This window comes from Cryptomeria japonica, chromosome 10 (genome assembly GCF_030272615.1).
Source record: "Cryptomeria japonica chromosome 10, Sugi_1.0, whole genome shotgun sequence".
Classification (NCBI taxonomy): domain Eukaryota; kingdom Viridiplantae; phylum Streptophyta; class Pinopsida; order Cupressales; family Cupressaceae; genus Cryptomeria; species Cryptomeria japonica.
The window spans coordinates 269,699,761-269,722,616 of NC_081414.1; positions in this window are offsets into that span (position 1 = coordinate 269,699,761).

The window sequence follows — 22,856 nt, forward strand, 5'->3', positions numbered from 1 at the left end:
GCACCTCAAAAGGATTAGTTATAGGAAATACAAACAAATCTTTACCCATCTTAACTAAATCATTATCAATCGAAGTAATCACTCTATTTGTTATATCACAGTTAAGAGCAATATTATTCATGTTAACAATACTTTGCACTTATCAAACAAATTAACCTTATCAACACAATTAACCTTATTAGCAGCCAAAGAATTTAGAGGGTTCAAACAATTAACCTTATCAAAACAATTAACCTTATCAGCAGCCAAAGAATTTATAGGCATAGAAGAATTATTCTTATCTAGAACAACACCAACCCCAGATGAGGCATTCATACCCAGAGGATGTGAAGGTGGGACAAAAGAGGGGATATTAGATTCCTTTAAAATATTCTACATTTTAGCCCAAGATAATGAATTCAACTTAGCGAAATCCCTCCCAGGAGAGGATTCGAGCTCTTTAGAAGTGGATTTAGACAACACCCTTTTCATATCAAAAACTAATGCAGAATCCATAGAAACAGAGGAGCGACCAAAACCAATAGAATCCCTAACAATATTTTGATGCCAAATACCAGTAGTAGACCTTATATTGAAAGTTCAAGGAGGAGAAGTGCTTGAATTAACTAACACACAAATTTTAACAAGGAACAAATCATCCTAGAACATTGAGTGAGATAATAAAAAATTTCCAAAAGAATCCCCAATTTTTTGCAAGATATCAGAATCAACAAATTCAAAGGGCAACTGAGGGAGATTAAACCAAATCGGGACCTATTTGGAGGAGACCCAAGAAGTCTCAAAGAGAGGTTTCCATATCTCCACAAAAATTAAATTCCTTCCCAACCAGAAAAAAGGAACTTTGAAAGCCTTATCTCTAGCTTCTGGTGAATCAAAAATAATAATAAAAGAACTAGCAGACAAGACTTGGAAATATAAAGTGCCATACAAGTGCGAATTAACCTTATACTACAATTTTGAAAGGGGAAGAGCATCACCCCAAACCTGAATGATGAGTGCAAGCACTTGAAGATCTTGAGCTTTCTTACCCAACGGATTAATAGAGGCATCAATTGAAGGCACTAGTAGCCAAACTGTCTATGGCTTTGCAATCCCCATATTATGATTAATAGCCAAAGGATGATCATCACCTGAAGTACCCACCGAAATCTCCCTTGGTGAGGAAAGATTAGGGTTTACCACTGACTGCAACTCCACCAAGGCTCGTTTAGTGAGGGAAATCCTAGACCCATCATTCTGCATGACATTCAAATTAGGCATATTCACATTAACACCATCTTTGGAAGCCTTAATTTTATCAACTCCACTATAACCCTATCGCTAAACAATAGAAACCCTATTCTCAGAATTCAGAACATGCTTTCCCCTCTGCTTGAAAAAACCTCAGAAATAGCTAGAAATGGGATGGTATCAAAAATCCCTCCGCTGAACTTCCATCCGATGAAAACCCTCGTCGAAATGTCAAACATCATGTTTTATAGCCATGTCAACCCACTGCCCACCACAAAATACCCACTAGGGAACATGGCCTATATGCTACCCAAATGGATCCATAGGTGGTGGGGGATCTGTGATTGTCTCATCCCCCCAAACATGCTTCTAGAAGACCTCCCGCATTTGCAAAAATTTGCAGAGGATGTTAAATTATTATTCGTTAATATTTCAATCAATTTTCTTATTTAATTAAATAATCATTTTTCTAAAATTTTGCATTATTCAATTATTTTTCAAGTTCCAAATTTTAAATTTCAAATTTCATTTCATATTTTTTTAAATTAAAGAAAAAAATAATACAAATTTTAAAAATAAAATAAAATTGAAAAAAAGAAAAATACAAAAAAATCTTGTTTTATTCATTTTGTGTTTGCATACTTTATTTCATTTCTTTACAATAGTTATCATTTCTTTCAAAATGTCAAATTACTCTTTGCAATATTACCATGCCTTTGACAATCTATTTTCTTATAATGACTATCCTTTTGAAGAAGTACATATAGTAAAGAAGAACTTGAGGAGGCCCTTGATGGTTTCCTTTATCCTAAGCCTTCTAAACTATCCTTTTACCAAAGGTTAATCGATATAATGTGTAAGCCATTTATTAGTGATGTGATGGATGAAACTCTTGATGACTTCATCCTTCCCCCTAAATCATTCTCTAAATCTCCAACAATTTGCAAGGATATTGTCATGCATGGCAATCCACTTTATGAACCTTTACCTTCTATCAATCCTATTTACTAAGAATCTTTTGTGATAAAGTAAATTGATGTGGTTGACAATCCTCTTTATCAATCTTTACCTTTTAGAGATGAGGCCCTAATAAACAATGATAATTCCTCTCCTAAATATTCTCTTGTTCATGATTATATTTTGGTGCAAGAAAAGACTATTAACACTCCTTTTACAACTCTTCCTCTTAAGGATGAAGTTTTGAAAATTGATGTTGATCTTTCTCCTAAAATTTTCCTCTGCCATAATAATATCTTAGAGGAAGAGGATGATATCATAAACACCTTCTTTAATGTCACCTTACCTTCCATACATGGTATCTCTCCTAGCAAAGAAGTTTTGATGGACATTTATTTACCTGTTCCCAAATTTTGGTCCTTCCAATGAGGGCACATTGGTGCAAGAAGAGGTTATGAGCACTTCTTTCAAAGATCTCCCTCCTAAAGATGAATCTTTTAAGAATGATGTTTATGCTAAAATGTATCTCCCCCATGAGGATAATTTGGCGCAAGAGGATGAAATCATTAGCAATTTCCTTAATGCTCTCCCTTCTAAAGATGTATCATTGGAAACCAAAGAGATCAATCAATTCAATAGAATTCATGTTTCTAGTTATGAGAAGCCTAAACCCAAGGAACCTACCAATATCCTAAAATTTACAAAATACATATGTGAAAGAGATGTTATGGAAAGACAACTAGAACAAAAATATGGTTCCGAAATACATTAAATATTTAATTCTTGTGTCAAAAATAAAGATCTTAATATTCTTGTCACTTCTCTTTCTTCCCCCTCTCACCATAAGAAGGACATTGATAAGGATCTTGTTGAGAAACTCCATCGTATCTCACCAAAGATCTCCCTTTGCGACTTGATTCCAACTTGCTCTTCATACCATAGGCTGATCAAAGAAGCCTTTCATAAAATGGTTCCTCATTCTTCTTCTAAACCAAATGATATCACATTCTCACAAGATGAATTACCTTATATAGAGGTTAGAAATAGAGATGATCCCCTTATGATTACTTCTTGGATTTATAATCAAAACATAACAGTTACATTAATTTATAATGGGTCAACACTTAAAAATTTTCATGTTGACTTATTAGACAAGATAAGTTGTGATTATTCTTCTATTCAAATTGATCCTCTTTGTGTTATTGGCTTTGATAATGTTCCTAGAGAGATGCTTGGTATATTCATATTACCTATCAAAGTAGGACCCATGACTTTGCCTACTTATATTCATGTCATTCCCAACCATCTTAATTATAACCTTCTTCTAGGTAGACTGTGGATTTATGATATGAAAGTAGACCTTTCTACTCTTCATCACACAATCAAATTCATATATAACAATTAACTTCACACAATCAAGGCTGATCCTAATCCTTATGATTTTTTTCATGATGAAGTAGGATGCATTTCTCTCTTTAATACTATGATTCCTTTAATAAAACAAACTCTTATCAATGATGCTTCCTTAGCAAAGAATTGGGGTATATTAGAATTTATACCTTTCTTCAATTGGTATAAGATCCCTCAATCTAATAAGAAAGCCTTGAAGGAGCCTTGTGTGTCATTTATCCAAACATCTTATAAATAAATTCCCACTTTTCCTTCAAACACATGTCTTGATGATGATGAAGGATCTTTAGATTTTGATACTAGGAATGAACTCTCTCCTCTAGACATTTCAACATCTATGCATGGACATAGTAAATATGGTTAAGGATGTGTGCAAAAAAGTTTGGAGGGTCATGAGAAATATACACCACACTTTTCCCAAGAATATATAGGTTTTCAAAGTCCTCCTTTTTTCAAATCCCCTCCTCCATTGTCTAATACGCCCATGTCTTCATACAACTTCTCACCACAACAAGAGAGTATTTTGTATGTGTTGGCATTACCCACTCATATGAGAATGGTTGATGTTGTCATTAATGACAACCAACTGGTAACAGGGTTCTATGAGATTCTATTGATTATACCAACAATAGACTTTGCATACCGGCACCGACAACTACACAAATTTCATTCACACCGGCCTCCAGTTTACACCAGGAATGAATCATACTGGCACTCAGACCAATATAAGATAAAGTTTTGTTTATGCAAATTATATTGTAATGTAATTAATTATTTGTAGCCGACGTGATGTATTGTAAAGACTCATATATGTATGAGATCTTGTAGGTTATTTTGTAAGTGTGTATGGTATGTAAGCGAAGAAAGGTTTATGGTAGAGGTATTTGATAGAGCTTAAATTGGTACTGAATCCAACATTGTAGATGCTATTTTGAGCAGTACATTGTCATTGGATTTAATCATCCAATTTTATAGTCAGTGTGACTCCTTTTGTGATTGAGCAGTGAGCTCTAGGCTGTTGGCCTTCCTGCATGTGCAGGCCCCTATTGTATCAGTAATATTTATTCATATTGGCAAGTGAGTAAATATTGTGGGTCATAAATCCCATCGAGGTTTTTCCCCTACCAGTTTTCCTCGCCAAAATATCTTGTGTTATTGTGTGCATTGATGTTGTCTTTCTTTTTTCTCTTTATTGCTTTATTGCTTGTTTACTAGTACATTAATTTGGGTTATAAATTTGCAGACAAGTTTAAATTATTCATTCACCGGTTAGACACTGATTCACCCCCCCTCTCAGTGTCTTTGTGACTAATCAAGTATCTAATAATTGGTATAAGAGCCTAGTCCTCTATTCGCAAAAGCCTAACAGCTTGAGGAAGATTCTGAAACCGGTACTAATGGAAAGTTTGAGATAACAAGTGGAAGGAGCTCTTGAATATTTTGATGCAAAAAAATTGAAGAATATCAAACATGAAGATGAACTCAAAACTACTCAGGAATTTATCAAAGAACTTCAAGATAACCTGGTTATAACAAAGAATAAGAGAAAAAAATTACATGTGCAATTGAAAAATCAAGATGATGAAGAAAAATAAACTCTTAGGGATATTGCAGACAAATTGAGATAAGAGAACACTAACATGAAGAATTAAATGTAAGATTTAACCATGAGACTATGCAAAGATATTGAAGATAGGAAGAGGAATGAAGAAGATTTGGCCAGAAGACTTAATGAAAGATCAAATGAATCTCAAAGGCTTAGTTTTGAAAATGATATGCTTAAAACTGATTTGATCCACATGCAACATGAAAAAGATGAAATTTTGAGATAGGTTAGCACTTTGGAAAGTGAGTTGGTCATTACAAATGAATACAAAGAGAAATTCAAGAAAAGTTCAGATAATGTTGATGATATGCCGAAAAGTCAGAAACTTGTTGGAGAAACAGTTGGACTTGGATTTGAACATGCAGAAAGCTCCAGGACTACAAACAATCATGATCACAACAAACTGGTAACACAACCTAATGCTTATAAATTTAATGGGAAATGTCTTAATTGTAACAAATTTGGTCATAGAGTAAATCCGTGTAGATTTAGAAATAATTAGAGTACAATCTCACCCACCGATCAATGTTCCAAATGCAATAAAAATGGTCACAACTCATACAATTGCAGAATGAATGTGAAATTCTATGTTTGTGGTAGATTTATTATCAGATGTGGCATCAGTTAGGTTCATAACCACCTTGTTTGGAATTTTCATCTTCTTGTCAGGCCTAGTACCGGTAGAGGGTAAACCAGTGACCACCTTGATATCACTAATGAGAATGTGAAATATGTGAGTATGGTGATTGGCTACAAAGTTTCTCATACAAATAGGATAAATTTTGTTTCTAGTTTGTGTATACATAGTGCATATGAAATGGTGAAGAACAGTGCAAATATTGACATTTGTGAATGGCTAAAGGATGAACTGATAGACAATTTGAAGAAGATCAAGGGTGATAAGAAAGGAACCTTCAGATTTGGTAACTTACTTGTATTCTTAATGCTTTATTTTACAAAGGAAATTCTTGGTATTGGTCACAAGGACTTTTCTTATAACATCCATGTTGGAAGATAGATTATGGAAGCAATTACCAGCATAGGTGTTGGTGGTGACAAGATAATAAAAGATTATTTCAAGAACTTTCAAACTAAGATGAAGGAAAGCGAAATGATTCCTCAAAGTATTGTGGAAAAATATAACAAAAAGATATGTTTTGTAATAAAGAGATATGAGACATGGATTGAGGTTGTTACTCCTCGAACCATTTGGATAACAGAGATGGGTTATGAAGTAGATTTGAACATTCTTGAGTCTTATGCCAAGATACTTCTTGATGCACCAAGGGAACCAATTAAGAAGATATTTGACACAACTGAAACAATTGAGAGTGATGTATCCATGATGAAGGAGAGGAAGAAAAGAGACAAATTCATGAGAGATGATTCTAAAGTAGTTAAAGAGGTAATATAAGGTCTAATGAATATCAGTGGTATTGTTGCTAAAGTAAAAAGACAATCAGAACAAAAACCAGTAGCTTATGTTTCCTCAGTTGTTGCTTCTTCTAAAACAGAAAATGATAAAGCAGTAGAATTTAAAAGAGTTGAAAGGAAGAAAAGGAAATCTTCACCGACACCTACTCCATCTCCAAAGAAGTCAAGGACACTAAGGAAGAAACACCAAGCTAGGAGAGAGCCTAGCATTCAGAAAAATAAACTTACACCAAAGAAACCAACACCTAAGGTATCAGATATTCTATCCCCGAAAGAACTTATAAATGAAATTACCCAAGATGGAAATCTCAGCAATGTCAACAAAAGTTATCATACTTTGAAGGATTCTGACAAGGAAACAATTGAGGAAAGTGTCATTCTACATCTTGGTATTTACAAGAAAGTTTTAATTAAGGTTGTTGATGATTTACCCAATGATCTGTATTTGAGACTTGAGGCAAAAAGAATGTCTATAATGGAATTAGATAAGAAATTAAAGGTTGAAGCATTATTGGCGGTTCACCTTGTCAATTCTTGATAGGAGATTGATGAATTGATTGCAGAAACCAACCGGTCAGTTTTTGCTAGTGGTCACTGGCAGGTTAGCTTAATGGTTGGTAGAGTTAAAGAAATTGTTGATGAAACAGTTGACAGATGGGATATATTCTTTGTAGAAAAAGAAAAGAAGGAAGAGAAGGATAGACAAAAAATAGACAAATCTTTCACCAAAGTTTATTAGAAAAGTGATAAGGGTAAAAAAAAAGTTAGTGGTATTCCTAACTTCACCATCAAGGATAACCTACCCCCACCGACTGATGACACACCACTAGTAGTGATAGAGAACCAAGATGAGAAACAAGCAGAGGAACAGGTTAAAGAACAAGTCAAGGCATAGGTTGAACATGAGGAAGAGAAAATAGAGGTAGTGAACACTAAGAATATTGATCTAGAGTCAAACATTATTTTCACCGTGAATGTGGACACTCAGGATATCAATGTAATTATAGATAAATCTTCGAAGAAAATTAAGAAAAGAAACCTGAAGCCACAAATATTGAGATCTCTGAGCCACCGGTCAATACTGTTGACTCTCAAAATATTGTGGAAATAGTAGAAGTTAAGAAAATAGATACCATCCCTGATACTACTCTGCCTAACATTGAGAAACTAGCAGAAGAACAGGTAAAAGAACAAACTGAACATATAAATGTTGACACTCAGCAAAAGGTAGAGAAACTGATAGAGAAAGAACCTGAACAAAGTATAGTTGAACTGACAATCAACAAGATAGAAAGTAAGGATGATAGTAAGATTGTTAACATAGTTGACACACAGAGTGAGAGAAAGGAAGCAAAAATGAATAAAGATGAGGTCAATGATGGAAATAAGGAAGAAGTTGTTAAGGCAATTGGACAAGTATGTGAAGAAAATAAAGTTATTGTCAAGCCTAGCCTTTCCACCATGGACTTCTGACCTACAAATGTGACAGATGTTTTATTAGATTCTATCAAGAAGATCACTGAATGTAACATGTTAGCATTTAAAGCTATTGATGACACCTTACCTATTTTACAGTAGATAGCATCAGCATGTAAGGTAGATAATATTGTAGGCTCTATTGGTAAGTTAGACACATTGTCTAAATTCATTTCATCTAATATTCAATCCATTGATAAGATTAATGAGGAGACAATTAGAGAAAGGATAAATAAGGAAAAGATGGATTTCTTTAATAAATCTATGTAGGAGTGTATAGGAAAGTTAGATTCCTTAATACTGACACTAAATTCAATAATTTTGCAGTTTAAGGAACTATATAGAGATGTTTGCAAGACACACCATTTGATTGCTGATATTTATGATCATATTAAACAGACACGGAATGAAATTTATGATGTAGTAGATAACCTAATTGGTTCTTCTGAACTCACTTCAGTTTTAGATCAAGAAATGGCAGTATATGAGGAGAAAATAGAAAAACTTGAAAAGAAAAAAGCTTGATTAAGGTTAAAATCCTGGGAGCTAAAGAACAAACTTGCTCCTAGATTGGACATTCTATTGAAACACCAGAATGGACTATCTAAGGCTACTATTCCAGGAGGAAGATCACTGCAGGAACAAATGCATCATCTAACCAACATGATCCAACAAATAGAGGATATCATTTCTGATAGTTCTAAATTTTTGCAAGAACTTAATCTGATTGTAGCAGATATCTTTCAGATTGTACATAAAAAGGTTACAATAAACGAGGTAGAATTTTGAATTTTTGAATCTTTTGATAGCCTTTGTCATTGATGTCAAAGGGGGAGTGATAGAGATACTGAAGGAGATCATTTTCTCAGGGGGAGCACTTTTTATTTTTTGCAATTTTGGTTTTTAATTTTTCTCATGAGTGTGACCATCAATGCCAAAGGGGGAGATTATTGGCATTACACACTCAGATGAGAATGGTTGATGTTTTCATTGATGGAAACCAATTGGTAATAGGTTTCTATAGGATTCTATTGATTATACCGGTAATAGACTTCGCATACCGGCACTAGCAACTACACAAAGTTCATTCGCACTGGCATCCAGTTTACACTGGAAATGAATCATATCGGCACTCAGGCCTACATAAGATGAATTTTTGTTTATGTGAATTATATTTTTTTGGCGGCATATATAAATTTTCATTCTATATGTCTCCTTGTTTGAGTTATGTCCCCATCTGGTCCGCCAGTCGAGTCATTTGATCAGAATTCTCCATGTAGTTTAGTCTTTGTTGCTTTCCTTAAGTTTCATTGTGTTGAACTTGAACCTTGAACTTGAAACTTTTTGGTTCAAGGTTCAAATTTCAATGAGCATTGTATTAAAAGCTTTTCCTCCGGTGTGGTTTTAAGTCTTTCCTAGTCCTTGTTGGCGTTTCACCTTCTTTGAACTTTGAACTTGAACCTTTTTGGTTCAAGGTTCAAAGTTCAAGATTTGTCATGTTTATGTTTTATGTCAGTTTTGTTTCTCAAGACAAAGAGTTCAATGTTTATACTTCTTAGAGATCAATTGACTTGGCATGAGGTGGTGGCACGGATTTTATGATATGATAAACGACGACAGAGAAGAGGAATATTCTTTCTTTAATGATTTGAAATCTGTCATTTATAGCAAGCGTGGTGTGGGGATCCATATTGTTAGAGATGAAGTGACTTGGCATTTAATGCATGCTCGAACGGGATCATTTCAGAGTAAGGTTGCATGAGAGAAGAGTAATGAGGACAGTTCGTAGTAATCATGGGTAAGATTTTCTCGGCTTTTAAATTGGTTAGCCGTCATGTCGAGATTATCATTTTTTTTGGTTAAGTGTTAAGAAGAGTTTGTGGAGTGGGAAGAAATTGACTGCGATAGGGGTTTGCAGATGATAGAGGAAGGTATGTTCAAACAACTTTCCTAATTGTTGCAGTTTGTTTGAGAAAAGCTTTGGATATTTTGTTAACTGTTTGTTTCCATTTCCCTTTTCTTCTTTGTCTGGGTTAATTGGAGAAAATCACAGGCTAGACATGAGGCCCACTCTGCCTAAATTAGTGAATTATTCTTCCCTTGTAAGTTCCTTACCAGAGCTGGGTGATACAACTTTAGTGCAACTAGATTTGGATGATTTCATAGAAAGAGTATGGAACCTAGCCGTTGATCCTATGATGAGAGATATTGTGCAAAGTGGTTTATTAGAAGCAGCCGCATTTACCACAGCTGCTCCTTTCCTTGAATTGGTTTTAGAATGCATAAACCACTATGGTAAAGTCAACAGATGCATAAGGAAAAATAATGGTGAAGTTTTGTTGTTTATTGATAGACAAATAGTAATGGCTGTCGTGGGTATCCCACATCGGGAACCCTATGAAGATTGGACAATTGGAAAATCTTATGGAATTTATTCTAAGAAAAAGCAGTATTACAGAACTATCATTGCATGAATATGGCTTTTGAAGTTTCAAAAAGGGGGTTCAAGGCTGCCAAGACCCTTAACCCATGAGAATTTGATCCCTGTGATTAGAGATTTGGCAATATTGTTGAGCAGAGTCAAGGGGAAATCACACTCGTTCTAGTGGGAAGAGTGGATGTATTTCTTCAGTCAGGTAACTTTGGATAAAAATTGGTTCATTGACTGGGGAACTGTTATTGCAAAAAGATTGCATGAGGGTTTGAGCAATTATCTTGGGATGCCAAACTTTTATATGTCTTCATACCTGTTATATATGCGAGCCTATGTGCAGGAATGGTTTGGATTATTCCATGCTAAATGGGTTCAAGGTATTAAAATTTATGAGTATCACCCCCATTTGACTTTAAAAGGACATGTTGATGATTATCTTTACTGCAACGACATTTTTGTTGGGAGGTTGACCTTTGAATTACTGGATAACTTGCCTAGGAGAATGTCTGCTGAAGCAGTTGAACTAGTTAAAATCTATGGTAGTTTCTTTACACAGTTTAATCACTTCACTTACATAAGGGTTGGAGGTTTTAAAGGTGAACCCTTTAAGATACCCAGGTATGTTTTAGATTCCTGTATCCTCATTAAAGTTTCCAGGAAGCTAGCCTATGTCGTGAAGGATTATGGTCAAGATACTGACACAAGTGGAATTTTTCCCATCGATTTAGGCCATTACAGTTTTAGGTTTGTCTCTGATGCACTAGATCTTGAACTAGAATTGAAAAGATTTCATTTGAAAACCTTTGTGAAAAGGGATAACTTTGATAGTAAAGGTTTTATCACCCAATATGTGAAGAAGATAGTGCCTAGTCAACATGTACCCCAGTTGGAGGATTATTGGGAAGATTGCTTGGATGAGTTTGAAGTGAGAAAGAGGAGTTGGTCTAGGTTAACTTTTAGATAGATTCATGACATGAAATTGCCAATGGATACTCCAGGTGTCCCTATTGATAATGAAGATGTATTGGATTTAGAGTTTATGAAATGACTACATAATGAACCTCTCCCTGAAGTTGACTAGAATAAAAAGATGAAGATAGCATTTAGACATGTACTTTCAGCGTAATTCGTAGAACAAAAAATTGGCTTAGGAGTTTCCGATTTCATCCAGCGAGAGAAACCAGTTCCAGAAAGAAAAATGAAAAGAGCAAGGCCACAAGCAAAACTTCTATTTTAACTAACATCCCTATTTCTGTTGCAGGAAAAAGGCAGGCTAAGATTAAAGAAGAGAAACTTGATACTGAAGCTGCATTTACTATTGGTGTTCGGGTTACTAGGTCAAGGCACAAGAAGAACTTTCAACCACCTGGTGCTCATTTGATTCTCGACTTGGACATCAAGGAAGTACAGTGCAATATGGAAACCACTATTTCAAATGTTGATAAGGTCTTAACTGACTCACATGCTACTGCTCAAGATTCACATGTGCTTGATATCCAGCCCAATGCAGACAATGTTACACAGTCACCTTCAGGAGCTATGCAATGTAAGGAACTCACACTAGCTCCTAAATGGTTAAATGACTCAATTACTAGGAAAAGAAATGTGGTTCCTATTTCTGTGTCAATGGAAGATGTTGTAAGTAAATGCTTGGGTAGATCTAGGAACCCAAAGTAGTTAAAAATGGAGACAATGATTGGTTTTGATGAAGACACAAAGCACTAGACTACAGACAGTGCCAAACCTACATCTAATAAAGATGTCACCACTGCTTCAGAGGTAGATTACATCATTGAGTGGGTTGATTTGGGGGTCGGAACCATAGAATTTGATGTAAAACATCTAGAGACTTCAACTAAATGAATCATCTCCCCCACCTAGAAGGATGAGAAGTACAAGGTTGAGTTGAAGTAGAATTTAATACAAATGGCCCAATACATTCATGCCCTATAGAATAGTCCATTGCCATTGTCTGAGAGCTCAGTCCGCTTTAGTTCAAAATCCCTAGGGAATCAGAAGTTCTTTGATGAGGTTCAACAAAACAAAATGATCGCAGAGATTTTCTCTGAATGGCTCACCTCGATCGTGCATCAAGGAACCAATTACATATCAGATTTAGTTTAGATTTTTAAGGAGGCTAATGAGGTTACCAAGGAACTGGATGCCGATTTAATCTCATGGTAGAAAGAAAAGACTAAATGGGAAGTGATTTCAAAGCAAATGCGAGATATCTAGCACTATGGCTTGATGAACTTTCTTGTCGAAAGACAAGTGTCGGGGCTAAACAAGGACATAATGCTTATATGCAAGGAAAGCATAGAGTGGCACAATCAAATCATTGAACAAGGTCATAGTGAATACACCAATCTACGAGGTGAACTAACAACCTTAAGAAGAACTGTGCAAAAGGATTTGCGTTGTGTGGATGTTCAATTGCTTAAGGAAGATAACCAAACTTTAGAAAATACTGCAGAGATGATCAATCAATTCAGCAACCACATTAAACAAATTAGAGTGGAGAAATCCTTGGCTGTGGAAGATTTTATGAGTGTTTCCAAAGTGGAATCGATCCTCACGGTTTGTCTAGATCACTTGGATTCACACAGGGACAAAGTACAAATGGTAAAGAGGAAGAAAGAACTCTGGAAGCAGAGAGTAATACACATCAGCGTACCGCACGTTATAGTAATTCAAGCATTCTTGAAGGTGCATCATGAGTGGAGTGCAGAAAAGGCGGTTATGGTGTCCATTCAAACCAATGACTCAGGAAATCCAATAGAAACATAATCGACAACATGACTAGCACTACTGGCAGTTGTCTGCCAGTGAGTCTAGTCATTTGTTTTTAGTTTTAATTATGCAATTAGGGTAGTTTGTCATTAACTCTTTCGAGTTAATTTTATCTTTGGTTCAAACTATTGGTCTGGGGACCTATTTATATGTTTTGTAATGACTTTATTGGGGTTCACTAAGTTTTTGAAAAACTATCTCTTGAATTTTGCTAAAAGACTCTATGTATGGAAGGTTGATAATCATCTATGAATGAAAATCGAATAATAGTTATCTTTGACTTTGAATCTGTGTGTTTGATGTCTAAAATTTGATTTCTGTGAGAATCTGTTTCAAGTAAAGATCTATTATAGCTTTCTATGTGCACAGAAAATTACCAGCGGGATTCACCTTATAAGCTTTTCATTTTGTTTTAGTGTACATTTGAAGTTTGTCGGCTTCATATAAAGAGTTATATATAAATAAATGCTTGCATTCATTTGGTATTGACTGGTGAATGCAATAACCTTTTCTATGCTTTCTGGTGAAAAGTATAATATTGGTTGTGTGTAACTTGAAGTTGATTGAACATTTACTAGAGGGAGTTGTACCTTAATTCAGAGGTTAATCAATATAATGATTTTCCAGCTGTCTGGTAAAATTTGTCTTTCATTTCTTGGTTTTAAGGGTATTCAAATTAAATAAAGTGCAAAAGACAATTTTGTTTACCAACAGATTTTTGGTGACTCTGCTGGGGAGAACGAGAAAATTGGTTTTAACAAAAGTCATCATTATAGTGATGCATTGTTCTTTATAAATGGTGCTTCCTCACGAAGGGTTCTTACCTATTTTACAACCAAATTTAAATTGGGTGCAAGAAGAGAAAAGTAACATTACCTCTGAGTTAGATACTCTAGCTTGGAGACATAGAAAGAGTTGGTTGAGTACGACATAATAAGTGCATTCCTTGACGAAATAGAAAGACAAGCAGACCATCCTGTGTTGGTTTTTGAGAGGGTAATTGTTCCTAGACTTTTCTTTGTTCAAATTCCTGATAATCGACAACAAAATCCCAGACGCTTGTTACCCTAACTACTTTTCACACTGGAGTCTAAGCCTTATACCCAGTCACAATGGAGGGAGGGGATTGTTGATCACACCTTCCAGGAACTTCTAGACCTCGGTTTTATTTCTCAAGTTACACATAGAAGGGCTAGAAATAGACCCGTATCTCCACCAAGAACAACCACTTCACCTATCTATTAAGCCTTAACTTTACATGGTGTTGTTCCTCCACTTGTTATTAACCTTACCCCTTTGAATCCTACTAGAGCAATGGCCAACTATCCTTGGGGTATTGCAATCGGACCTTTACCTTTGGGGGAAACCCATAACCTTCCTAAGGGAGCAAAAGAACATTTGCCTAAGTTTAGTGGAAATGGAAAAGTAACCACTACTGAACACTTAAATGCTTTCAAAGTTGCATGTGGAGTATTGGCAGTTCAACATGAGGATGTGGCAGTGAGGTTATTTGTTCAAACTCTTACTGACATAGCCATTGATTGGTTCTATCATCTGCCCTATGGAACTATTACAAATTGGCATGTCTTAACAGATAGTTTTGAAGCCAGATTCAAATTGACTGAGGATGAGCATTCGCTTATCACTCAGCTGGCTCAATTAAAGAAGGAAATAACAGAGCCTATGAAGGACTGTGTTTCTTGTTTCAATAAACTTTGCCATAAAATTCCAACTACACAAAAACCCTCCGCTGAAAAAAAAGAAGTTTTTCTTCATGAGTTTCATGCCTACAGAAATAAGTTTCTTGATGAGGTGCGAGAGCTTACAAAATCTTGATGATATGAAAGCTTCAGCTGTAAATCTAGAGGATGATTTAATCATGGAAGGCAAGTGGAAAAGGGAAGTGCAAACTCCTACTTCTCAAGTTGCAAGTGCTTCTACTTCTTCAGATCCTGTGATTCAACGATTAATAAATGATGTAATTGCCCTAAAAAGATAGGCTCCTAAAACAAGTGCTTCATATTCCCAACCTTACCAAGATATTCCTAGAAAATATCCCAGTCAACAAGGAGGAAATGGAGGAAGACAATTACAATTTCCTCTTACATAACAAAGACTTCCTATTGAACTGCCACCTCCTAAGACAAACTCGTGTGTGTTTCATTTAACTAATGAACATGATGGTTCTTCATGTCCAGAGATGGTTCGTTTCTTCTCAAATGATCAGTAAAGGAGAAACAATCTTAGAAGCTGATGAAGGAACTTCCCAAAGTATGCCTGGCAACTCTAAAATTCTTTATATGGAATATGTCTCCGACTCATAAAGGGGAGGAAACATGTTGGTCTCTTTGGAAGATTCCTCATATGCAATCCTTTCTATAACTCAGCAAAATTTGAAGTCTTGAGATGTTTTAACACTTGTTCATAGCTCTGTAGAAGAAAAGGAAATTTCAACTCATCATGGAGGTGTTTCAAAAGTTGTTCAAGAAGTTGCTTCTTCTAGTTTTGATTCATTTAATAATCCTTTTGATATCATTCAATTTTGCAATTCATCTTGTGTCCAGATCACTCCAGCCGAGTATCTGAAATTGAACCCTAAGGAGTTAGATATACTAGTTGGATTTGTCAAGGGAAATGATGCTCATCCATTAGCAAGTGAAACCCAAATGTCAGTGAATGGTAATTCTTTAGCACACAAAAATGTCAGTCCTGCTTTAGTATTTTCCAAAGTATCATCAAAAACTATCCCTCAACAAGTCAAATTGATTGAACCTATTTTTGAAAATAAGCCAAAACCTTTCTATGTGTCTTTATATATTAATGGGCATAAACTAAGCAATTGTATAATAGATTCAGACGCATCAGACAATGTCATGCTCTCTGCCATAGAAAAAGCTTTAGGTTTAACCTTAACAAAGAATTTTGGCAAATGTTACTCCATGGATTCCAAGCAGGTTCCTTTATTAGGGTAGATTAAGGATGCACAGGTCGCTTTAGTAGCACACCCTAACAGGAGAATCAAGTTGACAATTCTAGTGGCTGATATCCCGGCTAGTTATGGCATGCTATTGAGTTGCACCTTTTGTAAAGATATGGGAGGGGAAATTAGAATGGATTGGTCTCAGGCAATGATCACAGTTGGAAAACACAGTTATTTTGCACCTGAAACAAAAGCTAAATACACAGTCTTTCCCTCAGATGATCCGAAAGCTCAGATTTTGTATCAAGATTGTGGTTTTGGAAATTATATGATATCAACTAATCCTAAAGGGAAGAAAGAGGCTATGGATTCAAGCATGTCAGATGAACTCTGGTCTATGGAGTTTGATGGGAGTTATTCATCTTCTGGTTCAAGCGTCGGGGTTGTATTAATACCTCCTCAAGGAAAAAATATTCCTTATGCTTTCAAATTGGATTTCCAAAACATGAATAATACGACCGAATACAAAGCTTTGTTATTGGGTCTTGCTGAAGCGAGGAGGTTGCATATCAAAATGTTGAAAGTTAGAGGTGATGCTGAACTTATTGTAAAACAAGTGAGAGGTTTATTTGTCTTTAAAAATGAGAGATTGAAACAATACAGGAATCGTGTTTGGGACGAGATCGAAGCATTTGATGCTTTCTAAATTGAAGCGGTACCAAGGGAGTTTAACTCGAAGGTGGATTCTTTGGTGGTATCTGGAGCTTTATTAGTGCCTCATTTAGATTTCACAACTGATACCTACAAGGTGGAGTTAGTTTATAGACCGTGCATGCCTGACAATTCTGAATCCTGGCAAGTGTTTGAAAATGATAGACAAATTCAGAACTTTTTACACTATGCTGAGGTTTTTACATCTTTGTTTTATGAAGGATCGGAGGTGAGCTGTAAAGATTTTTCTCCCAATACATTAGAGGAATTGCATGATGGAATGTTAGAGTTGAAAGGAAATAAAATCCCAAAGGTTTTAGTTTCTCTTGAATGCCTTTTTGATAGGAAATATGGGTATGTTAAGCAAGGGGAGAAAGAGGCTCCTGCAATTCAAAATTCTGGTGAGTATGAGTAGATTAACATTGGTACTAAGGAGGATCCTAAATTTGTTAATTTGGGAAAATGTTATTTTGAAGAGGAAAAAAAAAGATTCATCAGCTTGTTGGTTGAGTTCAAAGATGTATTTTTGTGGTACTACGATGATTAAATAATTTCAGGGATGGTAATTTCCAACATCACATTCCTTTGAAACCAGGTGTCAATCCTTTCTGACAGAAGCTAAGGAAATTTAATCCAAAAGTAGTAGAGGCGATATTCCATGAGGTTGACAAGATGTTGAAGGCCCAAATTATTTATCCTTTACATCATTCCACCTGGATTGTTAATATTGTCCCAGCTAGGAAGAAAAACGGTGAAATACGAATCTGTGTTGATTTCAGAAACTTAAACCAAGCAAGCCTAAAGAATAATTATCCCCTGCCAGCAATGGACCATATTTTACAAACTATTTTAGGGTTAGAGATGATGTCCATGTTGGATGGCTTCTTTGGATATAACCAAATTAGTGTCTCGGAGCAAGATCAACACAAGATAGCCTTTATAACTCCTTGGGGCACCTTTGCATATAATAGAATGTTGTTTCAATTGATTAATGCAGGGACAACCTTTCAAAGAGCGATGGACATTTCCTTTGGGTATTTGAGGGACAAGATCATTGTGGTGTATTTAGATGATTTGATGGGTTTCTCCAAGAAGAGGAAACATCATGTGCAGGATTTGAGGAAGGTATTGGTGAGATGCAGAGAACATGGAGTATCGCTAAATCCTAAAAAGTCAATTTTTGGTGTTACAGAAGGAAAACTTCTGGGACATATTCTTTCTTAGGAGGGAGTGAAGGTAGATCCATAGAGTATAAAAGCAATACAACAACTCAGTCTTCCTTCCAACAGAAATAGAGTGAGGTCCTTCTTTGGACAGGTGAACTTTCTAAGGCATTTTATTCCTGATTTTGTTGAGACTACTAAATATATCGTAAATATGATGAGTGAGAAGGTAGCTTTTAAGTGGAATGAGGAAGGTAAAAGGGCTTTTGAAGAAATAAAGAGAGAAATTGTGCATGCACCTACTCTGGTTAACCCGGATTTTAGTAAAAAATTTATTATTTATTGCTATGCATCAGAGCATATTATGTCTAGAATTTTGGTGCAGAATGGTGAGAATAATGAGGAAGTTTCAATCTCTTTCATGAGCGTAACTTTGAAGAAGCATGAGTTAAAATACTCGCAGATAGAAAAGCAAACTTATGTAGTAGTGAAGGTCGTGAAACAATTCAGGTACTATATACTTCATTCACATTCAACTGTATTTGTTCCAAACTCTGCAGTGAAAAGGGTTTTAACTCAGCAAGATGTTGGTATCAACAATAGAGCATCTTGGGTCTCTAAAATTTAGGAGTTCAATTTGGATATCAAGCCCACTAAGCTGGTCAGAGGACAAGGGCTTTTTAAACTAATGGCGGAAAATAAGTTTGAAGAGGAGGAAACTCTACCCTTAACCCTATTTGTGAGTCATCGGGATTCCTGGTTTACCGATGTTTCCTATTATCTCACTTATGGAGACTATCCAAGTCATCTCTCTCCTAGGGAGAAATGGAATTTGAAGTTGAAAGCTGCAAAGTACATTATTTTTGATAACATATTATACAAGAAAGGCTTGGATGGTACCTTTCTCAGGTGTATAGATAAACCGCATCAAGAGGCTTTACTAAAAACTTTTCATGATGAGGCATACTGTGGTCATTTTTCTTCTATACTTACTACCTATTAAATCTTGAGAAACTATTACTATTGGCCAGGAATGTTTAGAGATGCGTATGCATGGGTGGCAAAGTGTGAGAAGTGCAAATTGTTCATAGGAAAATCCCAGCTGGCTGCCTTGCCCGTAAGACCTGTAGTAATTGAAGAGCCCTTTAAACAATGGGGGTTAGAATTTATTGGTCCTCTGAACCCAACTTCCAGTGCTAGGCACACTCACATATTAATAGCAACTGACTATTTTACTAAGTGGGTGGAAGCTATCCTTGTGAAAAAGACCACTACAGAGATTGTGTATGTTCCTTAAAGATAATATTCTTGTCAGGTTTTGGGTTCCTCAGAAAATAGTCACAAATAATGCATCAAATTTCTCTTCATCTGAGTTAATTTTATTTTTCTATGATCATGGAATTTCTTTGGCACATGCTTTTGATTATTACCCATAGGGTAATGTCCAAGCAGAATCAAGTAACAAAAACTTGATTAATATCATGAGGAAGTTGGTTAATGAAAATTTTAGAGATTGGCACAAAAATTTGCATGAAGCCTTGTGGGAAGATCGAACTTCACCAAAATGAGCCATAGGGATGTCACCTTTTGAGTTAGTATATGGCATTGGCACTCAAATATCTCTTCCTTAGAGTTAGCAGCTTCCAAATTGCAGACTCTAGTAGAAGATGCATTTTTTCAGAGTTCCTTTGAAAAAAGAGTTATGTACTTAACCAAAATTGAGGAAGAGAGGGAAAAGTTGGTTGATAGGATTATGGAACATCAGATGAGGGTTAAAAAGATTTTTGATCAGAAGGAAAGGCCCATGAAGTTCATGAAAGGGGATCTGGTGTTTTCATGGGATAAAAGGAGAGAGTTGAAAGGTACTCATGGAAAATTTGAGTCACTGTGGAAAGGACCTTATGTAATTCATGAAGTAAGGGGCCCCAATTCTTTTAAACTTGCTTACCAGGATGGCTTTGAGTTACCTCTGTCCTACAATGGGCAGGACTTAAAAATGTATCAATTGTAAATAGGCATCGCCTATTAGTTTGTATATACAATTTTGTCGTGAGTCGAGCCTTTGTTTTAAGTCATTTTGCGAAGCTAGAGATTCTGAGGTTCCCTTGCTTGGTACTTTATAGTTCCAGACCCCATGCAGAGCCACTTTTGGTGACATATATAAATTTTCATTCTATATGTCTCCTTTTTTGAGTTATGTCCCCATCTGGTCCATTGGTCAAGTCATTTGATTAGAATTCTCCATGTAGTTCAGTCTTTGTTGCTTTCCTTAAGTTTCACTGTGTTGAACTTGAACCTTGAACTTGAACCTTTTTGGTTCAAGGTTCAAAGTTCAATGGGTGTTGTATTAAAATATTTTCCTCCAGGGTGGTTTTATGTCTTTCCTAGTCCTTGTAGGCATTTCACCTTCTTTGAACCTTGAACTTGAACCTTTTTGGTTCAAGGTTCAAAGTTCAAGATTTGTCATGTTTATGTTTTATGTCGGTTTTGTTTCTCAAGACTCAGAGTTCCATGTTTATACTTCTTGCAGATCATTTGACTTGGTATGAGGTGGTGGCACAGATTTTAAGATATGATAAATGGCGGCAGAGAAGAGGAATATTCTTTCTTTAATGATTTGAAATCTGTCATCTATAGCAAGTGTGGTGTGGGGATCCGTATTGTTAGAGATGAAGTGACTTGGCATTTAATGCATGCTCGAACGTGATCATTTCAGAGTAAGGTCCAATGAGAGAAGAGTAATGAGGACAGTTCATAGTAATCATGGGTAAGATTTTCTCAGCTTTTAAATTGGGTAGCTGTCATGTCGAGATTATCATTTTTTTTGGTTAAGTATTAAGAAGAGTTTGTGGAGTGGGAAGAAATTGACTACAACAGGGGTTTGCAGATGACAGAGGAAGGTATGTTCAAACAACTTTCCTAATTGTTGCAGTTTGTTTTAGAAAAGATCTGGATATTTTGTTAGCTGTTTGTTTCTGTTTCCCTTTTCTTCTTTGTTTGGGTTAATTGGAGAAAATCACAGGCTAGACATGAGGCCCAATTTGCCTAAATTAGTGAATTCTTCTTCCCTTGTAAGTTCCTTACTAGAGTTGGGTGATACAGCTTTAGTGCAACTAAATTTAGATGATTTCTTAGAAAGAGTATGGAACCCAACCGCTGATCCTATGATGAGAGATATTGCGCAGAGTGGTTTATTAGAAGTAGCCGCATTTCCCACAGCTTCTCCTTGCCCTGAATTGGTTTTAGAATGCATGAACCACTATGATAAAGTCAACAGATGCATAAGGGAAAATAATGGTGAAGTTTTGTTGTCTATTAATAGATAAACAGTAATGGTTGCCATGGGTATCCCACATCGGGAACCCTATGAAGATTGGACAATTGGAAAATCTTACGAAATTTATTCTGAGCAAAGTTGTATTACAAAACTGTCATTTCACAAAATTGGCTTTTGAAGTTTCAAAAAGGGGGTTCAAGGCTGCCAAGACCCTTAACCCATGAGCATTTGATCCCTGTGATTAGAGATTTTGTAATATTGTTGAGCAGAGTCAAGGGGAATTCACAATTCTTCTATTGGGAAGACTGGATGTATTTCTTCATTTAGGTAACTGTAGATAAAAATCGGTTCATTGACTAGGGAACTGTTATTGCAGAAAGATTGGATGAGGGTTTGAGGAATTATCTTGGGATGCCAAACTTTAATATGTCTTCATACCTATTATATATGCTAGCCGGTTTGAGGAAATGGTCTGGATTGTTCCATGCTAAATGGGTTCAAGGTATTAAAATTTATGAGTATCACCCCCATTTGACTTTAGAAGGACATGTTGATGATTATCTTCAGTAGAATGACATTTTTGTTGGGAGGTTGACCTTTGAATTAAAGGATAACTTGCATAGGAGAATGTCTGCTGAAGCAATTGAACTAGTTAAAATCTATGGTAGTTTTTTTACACAATTTAATCACTTCACTTACATAAGGGTTGGAGGTTTTAAAGGTGAACCATTTAGGCTACCCAGGTACGTTTCATATTCTTGTATCCTCATTGAAGTTTCCAGGCAGCTAGCCTATGTTGCGAATGATTATGGTGAAGATACTGACACAAGTGGAATTTTTCCCATCAATTTAGGCCATTACAGTCATATGTTTGTCTCTGATGCACTAAATCTTGAGCTAGAATTCAATAAAATTCATTTGAAAACCTTTGTGAAAAGGGATAACTTTGATAGTAAAAGTTTTATTGCACAATATGTGAAGAAGATAGTTCCTAGTCAACATATACCCCAGTTGGAGGATTATTTGGAAGATTGCCTGGATGAGTTTGAAGTGAGAAAGAGGAGTTGGTCCAGGTTAACTTTGAGAAAGATTCATGACATAAAATTGCCAGTGGATACTTCAGATGTCACTACTCATAATGAAGATGTACTAGATTCAGAGTTTATGAAACGAGTACATAATGAACCTCTCCCTAAAGTTGACTGGAATAAAAAGATGGAAGATAGCATTCAAACACACACTTTCAGCGTAATTCCAGAACAAAAAATTGTCTTCGAAGTTGTCGATTTCATTAAGCGAGAGGAACTAGTTCAAGAAACAAAAATAGAAAGAGTAAGGCCACAAGCAAAACTTTTGTTTTAACTAACATCCCTGTTTCTGTTGCAAGAAAAAGGAAGGCTAAGATTAAAGAAGAGAAACTTGATATTGAAGCTACATTTTCTATTAGT